The sequence below is a fragment of the Mytilus edulis genome, chromosome 3 (assembly GCF_963676685.1).
Source record: "Mytilus edulis chromosome 3, xbMytEdul2.2, whole genome shotgun sequence".
NCBI lineage: Eukaryota > Metazoa > Mollusca > Bivalvia > Mytilida > Mytilidae > Mytilus > Mytilus edulis.
In genome coordinates, this window is record NC_092346.1 from 100281475 (window position 1) to 100291280 (window position 9806).

A 9806-nucleotide genomic window follows, 5' to 3' on the forward strand; every position below is an offset into this window, starting at 1 on the left:
GTCTGCCTGGCATGGTTCATCTGACTTTGAACTCATTTTCAAGGTTCATTGGTCTTTGTTTAGTTATCTTGGTTAATGTTAAATTTGTGTGACAGTTGTAATAAATCTTAGCTTTATACTTACGGCTATCAACATAATATAAATGATTAGTATAGAAGGCGAGACATTTCAGCGTGTGCACTCTTGTTCAATTTAGGCTTTTCTGGTTGTTGAGGTGTGGACCTTTATCATTCCGTACACCAAATATGCTTTTACAAAAATCTTCTCCTCTGAAACTACTGGGCCAAATCTAACCAAACTTGGTCAAAATCATCATTAAGGTATCTAGTTTAAAATATGTGTCCGGTGACCCGGCCATCCAACCAAGATGGCCACCACGGCTAAATATAGAACAATGGGGTAAAATGCAGTTTTTGGCTTATAACTCAAAAACCAAAGCATTTAGAGCAAATCTGACCGGGGTAAAATTGTTTATCAGGTCAGGTTCGATCTTCCCTGAAATTTTCAGATGAATCGGACCACCAGTTGTTGGGTTGCTGCCCCTGAATTGGTAATTTTATGGAAATTTTGCTGCTTTCGGTTATTATCTTGAATATTATTAGCTCACCTGGCCCGAAGGGCCAAGTGAGCTTTTCTCATCACTTGGCGTCCGTCGTCCGTCGTCGTTAACTTTTACAAAAATCTTCTCCTCTGAAACTACTGGGCCAAATCAGACCAAACTTGGCCACAATCATCATTGGGGTATCTAGTTTAAAAAATGTGTGGCGTGACCCGGTCAACCAACCAAGATGGCCGCCACAGCTAAAAATAGAACATGGGGGTAAAGTGCAGTTTTTGGCTTATAACTCAAAAACCAAAGCATTTAGAGCAAATCTGACATGGGGTAAAAATGTTTATCAGGTCAAGATCTATCTGCCCTGAAATTTTCAGATGAATCGGTCAATCGGTTGTTGGGTTGCTGTCCCTGAATTGGTAATTTTGAGGAAATTTTGCTGTTTTTGGTTATTATCTTGAATATTATTATAGATAGAGATAAACTGTAAACAGCAATAATGTTCAGCAAAGTAAGATCTACAAATAAGTCAACATGACCAAAATGGTCAGTTGACCCCTTTAGGAGTTATTGCCCTTTATAGTCAATCTTCAACCATTTTTAGCTCACCTGGCCCGAAGGGCCAAGTGAGCTTTTCTCATCACTTGGCGTCCGGCGTCCGTCGTCCGGCGTCCGTCGTCCGTCGTCGTCGTCGTCCGTCGTTAACTTTTACAAAAATCTTCTCCTCTGAAACTACTGGACCAAATTAAACCAAACTTGGCCACAATCATCATTGGGGTATCTAGTTTAAAAATTGTGTCCGGTGACCCGCCCAACCAACCAAGATGGCCGCCATGGCTAAAAATAGAACATAGGGGTAAAATGCAGTTTTTGGCTTATAACTCAAAAACCAAAGCATTTAGAGCAAATCTGACATGGGGTAAAATTGTTCATTAGGTTAAGATCTATCTGCCCTGAAATTTTCAGATGAATCAGACAACCTGTTGGTAGGTTGCTGCCCCTGAATTTGTAATTTTGAGAAAATTTTGCTGTTTTTGGTTATTATCTTGAATATTATTATAGATAGAGATAAACTGTGAACAGCAAAAATGTTCAACAAAGTAAGATCTACAAATAAGTCAACCTGACCAAAATGGTCTGTTGACCCCTTTAGAAGTTATTGCCCTTTATAGTCAATTTTTAACCATTTTTCGTAAATCTTAGTTATCTTTTACAAAAATCTTCTCCTCTGAAAATACAGGACCAAATTAAACCAAACTTGGCCACAATCATCATTGGGGTATCTAAATTAAAAATTGTGTCCGGTGATCCGGCCAACCAACCAAGATGACCGCCATGGCTAAAAATAGAACATAGGGGGTAAAATGCAGTTTTTGGCTTATCACTCAAAAACCGAAGCATTTAGAGCAAATCTGACATGTAGTAAAATTGTTTATCAGGTCAAGATCTATCTGCCCTGAAATTTTGAGATGAATTGGACAACTCGTTGATAGGTTGCTGCCCCTGAATTGGTAATTTTAAGGAAATTTTGCTGTTTTTGGTTATTATCTTGAATATTATTATATATAGAGATAAACTGTAAACAGCAAAAATGTTCAGCTAAGTAAGATCTACAAATAAGTCAGCATGACCAAAATGGTCTGTTGACCCCTTTAGGAGTTATTGCCTTATAGTCAATTTTTAACCATTTTTCGTAAATCTTAGTTATCTTTTACAAAAATCTTCTCCTCTGAAACTACTGGACCAAATTAAACCAAACTTGGCCACAATCATCATTGGGGTATCTAGTTTAAAAATTGTGTCCGGTGACCCGGCCAACCAATAAAGATGGCCGCCATGGCTAAAAATAGAACATAGGGGTAAAATGCAGTTTTTGGCTTATCACTCAAAAACCAAAGCATTTAGAGCAAATCTGACATGTGGTAAAATTGCTTATCAGGTCAAGATCTATCTGCAACAACAAAAGAAAGAGAGTTTTTAACGACCTCAGCTGGCTATACAACCCTTGCACAATCAACTGAATTTTGCAGAAATCATTAATAGGATAGATTGCCCTTATATGATAATTTTTTGTTACCTTTTTGTTTTTTTTGGCAAAGTGGGGGGGGGGGGGGGGGGGGGGGGGATGTTGTGCAACAACAAAACTACTTCACAACTTTCTCATTACTTTGCATTTCTTGTTAGATAAATTTTACAAAAATTCTCCCCTTAAACAACTGTTGAATTTACACAAACTTGGTTTAAATCACCACTAGGATATCCAGGGACCACTGTGTATGATGAACCTGCCTGCACACATGGCTGAAATAAAGCATAGGTTTCAAATGCACTTTTTAGTATTATATCTCTGAAACTAAACGACAGTACAACAGTTGCATTTATCATGTAACAATTGTAAATAAAAATATCAGGTGAGCGACACAGGGTCCTTGGACCCTCTAGTTCATAAATCTAAGTAATCTTTTACAAAATCTCCACTGAAACTACTAGGCCACAATCATCTTTGGGGTATCTAGTTTGAAAAATGTGTCCGATGACCTGGCCATTCAACCAAGATGGCCGCCACGGCTAAAAATAGAACATAGGGGTAAAATGCAGTTTTTGGCTTATAACTATGAAACCAAAGCATCTAGAGCAAATCTGACAAGAAGTTAAATTGTTAATCAAGTCAATATCTATCTGCCCTGAATTTTTCAGATGAATTGGACAACTGGTTGTTGGGTTGCTGCCCTCCAATTGGTAATTTTTAAAGAAATTTTGCTGTTTTTGGTTATCTTGAATACTATTATAGATAGCGATAAACTGTAAACAGCAATAATGTTCAGCAAAGTAAGATCTACAAATAAGTCAACATTACCTAAATGGTCAATTGACCCCTTAAGGAGTTATTGCCCTTTATAGTCAATTTTTAACAATTTTCATTAATTTGGTAAATTTATGTAAATTTTTACCAAATATAGTTTTCTGTTACTAATGGGCAAAGTTCATTATAGATATAATTGTAAGAAGCAAAATCGTTCAGTAAAGTAAGAACTTCAAACACATCACCATCACCAAAATACAATTTTGTCATGAATCCATTTGTGTCCTTTAATATGCACATAGACCAAGGTGAGCGACACAGGCTCTTTAGAGCCCTAGTTATAGATAGAGATAAACTGTAAACAGCAATAATGTTCAGCAAAGTAAGATTTACAAATAAGTCAACATGACCGAAATGGTCAGTTGACCCCTTAAGGAGTTATTGCCCTTTATAGTCAATTTTTAACCATTTTTCGTAAATCTTAGTTATCTTTTACAAAAATCTTCTCCTCTGAAACTACTGGGCTAAATTAATCCAAACTTGGCCACAATCATCATTGGGGTATCTAGTTTAAAAAATGTGTCCGGTGACCCGGCCATCCAACCAAGATGGCAGCCACTGCTAAATATAGAACATAGGGGTAAAATGCAGTTTTTGGCTTATAACTCAAAAACCAAAGCATTTAGAGCAAATCTGACAGGGGTAAAATTGTTTATAAGGTCAAGATCTATCTTCCCTGAAATTTTCAGATGAATCGGACCACCAGTTGTTGGGTTGCTGCCCCTGAATTGGTAATTTTATGGAAATTTTGCTGTTTTCGGTTATTATCTTGAATATTATTATAGATAGAGATAAACTGTAAACAGCAATAATGTTCAGCAAAGTAAGATTTACAAATAAGTCAACATGACCGAAATGGTCAGTTGACCCCTTTAGGAGTTATTGCCCTTTATAGTCAATTTTTAACCATTTTTCGTAAATCTTAGTAATCTTTTACAAAAATCTTCTCCTCTGAAACTACTGGGCTAAATTAATCCAAACTTGGCCACAATCATCATTGGGGTATCTAGTTTTAAAAATGTGTCCGGTGACCCGGTCATCCAACCAAGATGGCAGCCACTGCTAAATATAGAACATAGGGGTAAAATGCAGTTTTTGGCTTATAACTCAAAAACCAAAGCAAATCTGACATGGGGTAAAATTATTTATCAGGTCAAGAACTATCTGCCCTGGAATTTTCAGATGAATCGGACAACCCGTTGTTGGGTTGCTGCCCCTGAATTGGTAATTTTATGGAAATTTTGCTGTTTTTGGTTATTATCTTGAATATTATTATAGATATAGATAAACTGTAAACAGCAATAATGTTCAGCAAAGTAAGATTTACAAATAAGTCAACATGACCGAAATGGTCAGTTGACCCCTTTAGGAGTTATAGCCCTTTATAGTCAATTTTTAACCATTTTTCGTAAATCTTAGTAATCTTTTACAAAAATCTTCTCCTCTGAAACTACTGGGCTAAATTAATCCAAACTTGGCCACAATCATCTTTGGGGTATTTAGTTTGTAAAATGTGTCCGGTGACCCGGTCATCCAACCAAGATGGCCACCATGGTTAAATATAGAACATAGGGGTACAATGCAGTTTTTGGCTTATAACTCAAAAATCAAAGCATTTAGAGCAAATCTGACAGAGTTAATTTGTTTATCATGTCAAGATCTATCTGCCCTGAAATTTTCAGATGGAGCCGACAACCGGTTCTTGGGTTGCTGCCCCTAAATAATTAAATTGGTAATTTTAAGGAAATTTTGCCGTTTTTTGTTATTATCTTGAATATTATTATAGATAGAGATAAACTGTAAACAGCAATAATGTACAGCAAAGTAAGACCTAAAAATAAGTCAACATGACCAAAATGGTCAATTAACCCCCTAAGGAGTTACTGTCCTTTATAGTCAATTTTTAACAATTTTCATAAAATTTGTAAATTTTTACTAACATTTTCCACTGAAACTACTGGGCCAATATCTTTATAGATAGAGATAATTGTAAGCAGCAAGAATGTTCAGTAAAATAAGATCTACTAACGCATCACCATCACCAAAACACAATTTTGTCATGAATTCATCTGTGTGTCCTTCGTTTATGATATGCACATAGACCAAGGTGAGCGACTCAGGCTCTTTAGAGCTTCTAGTTTGTTTTAAAAGATGAACACAAATTGTATTTTGTTAAATAATTTATAATTTCTGTATTTTATAAGTATCCTAAAAATTTATACATTTTATATTCAGAAATATTTCATGTTTATCAAATATTTATGAATGCAGAAAAAAAAAACCATCATTTTTTGCTGTATATTTATCAAATTAAAAAAAATTGCATGATTTACGTTTTCATGAAAATTGGCACAAATAATCTTCTCGCGTAATCAAACCAAATGGCATTTTAAACTAGAGGCTCTAAAGAGCCTGTGTCGCTCACCTTGGTCTATGTGAATATTGAACAATGGACACAGATGGATTCATGACAAAATTGTGTTTTGGTGATGGTGATGTGTTTGTAGATCTTACTTTACTAAATATTCTTGCTGCTTACAATTATCTCTATCTATAACAGTACTTTCTGTGGAAAATGTTATTGAAAATCTTCAAATTTTAAGAAAATTGTTAAAAATTGACTATGAAAGGCAATAACTTCTTAGGGGGTCAATTGACTATTTTGGTCATACTGACTTATTTTTAGGTCTTACTTTGCTGTACATTATTGCTGTTTACAGTTTATCTCTATCTATAATAATATTCAAGATAATAACAAATAAAACAGCAAAATTTCCTCAAAATTACCAATTCAGGGGCAGCAACCTAACAACCGATTATCCGATTCATCTGAAAATTCCAGGGCAGATAGATCGTGACCTGATCAACAATTTTACTTCCTGTCAGATTTGCTCTTAATGCTTTGGTTTTTGAGTTATAAGCCAAAAACTGCATTTTACCCCTATGTTCTATTTTTAGCCATGGCGGCCATCTTGGTTTGTTGGCCGAGTTACCGGACACATTTTTTAAACTAAATACCCCAATGATGATTATGGCCAAGTTTGGTTAAATTTGGCCCAGTAGTTTCAGAGAAGATTTTTCTAAAAGATTACTAAGATTTACGAAAAATGGTTAAAAATTGACTATAAAGGGCAATAACTCCTAAAGTGGTGGTCATGTTGACTTATTTGTAGATCTTACTTTGCTGAACATAATTGCTGTTTACAGTTTATCTCTATCTATAATAATATTCAAGATAATAACCAAAAACAGCAAAATTTCCTTAAAACTAACCATGCAGGGTCAGCAACCCAACAACAGGTTGTCCGATTCATCTAAAAATTTCAGAGCAGATAAATGTTGACCTGATAAACAATTTTACCCCATGTCAGATTTGCTCTAAATGCTTTGGGTTTTGAGTTATAAGTCAAAAACTGCATTTTACCCCATGTTCTATTTTTATCAATGGCGGCCATCTTGGTTGGATGGCCGGGTCACTGGACACATTTTTCAAACTACTAACCCAAAAGATGATTGTGGCCAAGTTTGGATTAATTTGGCCCGGTAGTTTCAGAGGAAAGATTTTTGTAAAAGATTACTAAGATTTATGAAAAATGGTTAAAAATTGACTATAAAGGGCAATAACTCCTAAAGAGGTCAACTGACCATTTCAGTCATGTTGACTTATTTGTAAATCTTACTTTGGTGAACATTATTGCTGTTTATAGTTTATCTCTATCTATAATAATATTCAAAATAATAACCAAAAAGAGCAAAATTTCCTTAAAATTACTAATTCAGGGTCAGCAACCCAACAACGGGTTGTCTGATTCATCCTAAAATTTCAGGGCAGATAGATCTTGAACTGATAAACAATTTTACTCCATGTCAGATTTGCTCTAAATGCTTTGGGTTTTGAGTTATAAGCCAAAAACTGCATTTTACCCCATGTTCTATTTTTAGCCATGGCGGCCATCTTGGTTTGTTGGCTGAGTTACCCGACACATTTTTTAAACTATATACCCCAATGATGATTATGGCCAAGTTTGGTTTAATTTGGCTCAGTAGTTTCAGAGGAGAAGATTTTTCTAAAAGATTACTAAGATTTACGAAAAATGGTTAAAAATTGACTATAAAGGGCAATAACTCCTAAAGTGGTCAACTGACCATTTTGGTCATGTTGACTTATTTGTAAATCTTACTTTGCTGAACATTATTGCTGTTTACTGTTTATCTCTATCTATAATGATATTCAAGACAATAACCAAAAACAGCAAAATTTCTTTAAAATTACTAATTCAGGGGCAGCAACCCAACAACGGGTTATCCGATTCATCTGAAAATTTCAGGGCAGATAGATCTTCACCTGTTCAACAATTTTACCCGGTCAGATTTGCTCTAAATGCTTTGGTTTTTGAGTTATAAGCCAAAAACTGCATTTTACCCCATGTTCTATTTTTAGCCATGGCGGCCATCTTGATTTTATGGCCAGGTCATCGGACACATTTTTCAAACTACTAACCCAAAAGATGATTGTGGCCAAGTTTGGATAAATTTGGCCCAGTAGTTTCAGAGGAGAAGATTTTTGTAAATTATTACTAAGATTTACGAAAAATGGTTAAAAATTGACTATAAAGGGCAATAACTCCTAAAGGGGTCAACTGACCATTTCAGTCATGTTGACTTATTTGTAAATCTTACTTTGCTGAACATTGTTGCTGTTTACTGTTTATCTCTATCTATAATAATATTCAAGATAATAACCAAAAACAGCAAAATTTCCTTAAAATTACTAATTCAGGGGCAGCAACCCAACAACGGGTTATCCGATTCATCTGAAAATTTCAGGGCAGATAGATCTGACCTGTTCAACAATTCTCCCCATGTCAGATTGCTCTAAATGCTTTGGTTTATGAGTTATAAGCCAAAAACTGCATTTTACCCCTATGTTCTATTTTTAGCCATGGCGGCCATCTTGGTTTGATGGTCGGGTCACCGGACACATTTTTTAAACTAGATACCCCAATGATGATTATGGCCAAGTTTGGTTTAATTTGGCCCAGTAGTTTCAGAGGAGAAGATTTTTGTAAAAGTTAACGAAGACGGACGACGACGGAAGACGCCGGACGCCAAGTGATGAGAAAAGCTCACTTGGCCTTTTAGGCCAGGTGAGCTAAAAATGGTTAAAAATTGACTATACAGGGCAATAACTCCTAAAGTGGTCAACTGACCATTTTGGTCATGTTGACTTATTTGTAGATCTTACTTTGCTGAACATTATTGCTGTTTACAGTTTATCTCCATCTATAATAATATTCAAGATAATAACCAAAAACAGCAAAATTTCCTTAAAATTACCATTTCAGGGGCAGCAACACAACAACGAAATGTCTGATTCATCTGAAAATTTCAGGGCAGATAGATCTTGACCTGATGAATAATATTACCCCGTCAGATTTGCTCTAAATGCTTTGGTTTATGAGTTATAAGCCAAAAACTGCATTGTACCCCTATGTTCTATTTTTAGCCATGGCGGCCATCTTGGTTGGTTGGGCGGGTCACCGGACACATTTTTGAAACTAGATACCCCAATGATGATTGTGCCCAAGTTTGGTTAAATTTGGCCCAGTAGTTTCAGAGGAGAAGATTTTTGTAAAAGTTAACGCAGGACGACGACGACGGACGACGACGACGGACGCCAAGTGATGAGAAAAGCACACTTGGCCTTTCGGCCAGGTGAGCTAAAAAGAGGGGTCCATGAACTTATTTTCTAGTTAAAAAAGTTTGAATGATAAAAATCAGTCGAAAACTGAATCTTTTCCCGACAAGTCATAGTTTGACGTCGTGAAAAATAACAATTTACGATAGCAACGCCATTACCTCCCTTGTAACTATGGTATGCCCTTAAATATAGTTGATCTATTGCATGTAGTTTCTAAGAAACAAAATAATGACAATTTCTGGTTGGACACTTAAACCTTACAATCATTCCATACACCAAATATAGTTGACCTATTGCTTATAGTATAAAAAAATCAGACCAAAATCAAAAACTTAACATTGAGCAATGAAACCATTAAAAATGGTCACGGTCAAATGAAACATGCCAGACTGACATCTAAATCATAAAATACTTTCATACACCAAATATATTAGACATATTACATACAGTTAGTAAAACAGACCATAACACAAAAACTAAATTTGAACCATGAGAATGGGGTCAAGGTCACATAACTCCTGCCAGTTGGACATGTACACCTTACAATCATTCCATATACCAAATATATTAGACCTATTACCTATAGTATTTGAGATCTGGACTTGACCATGAAAACTTTACCTTGTTCACTGATCCATGAAATGAGGTCAAGTGAAAACTGTCTGATGGGCATAAGGACCTTGCAAGGT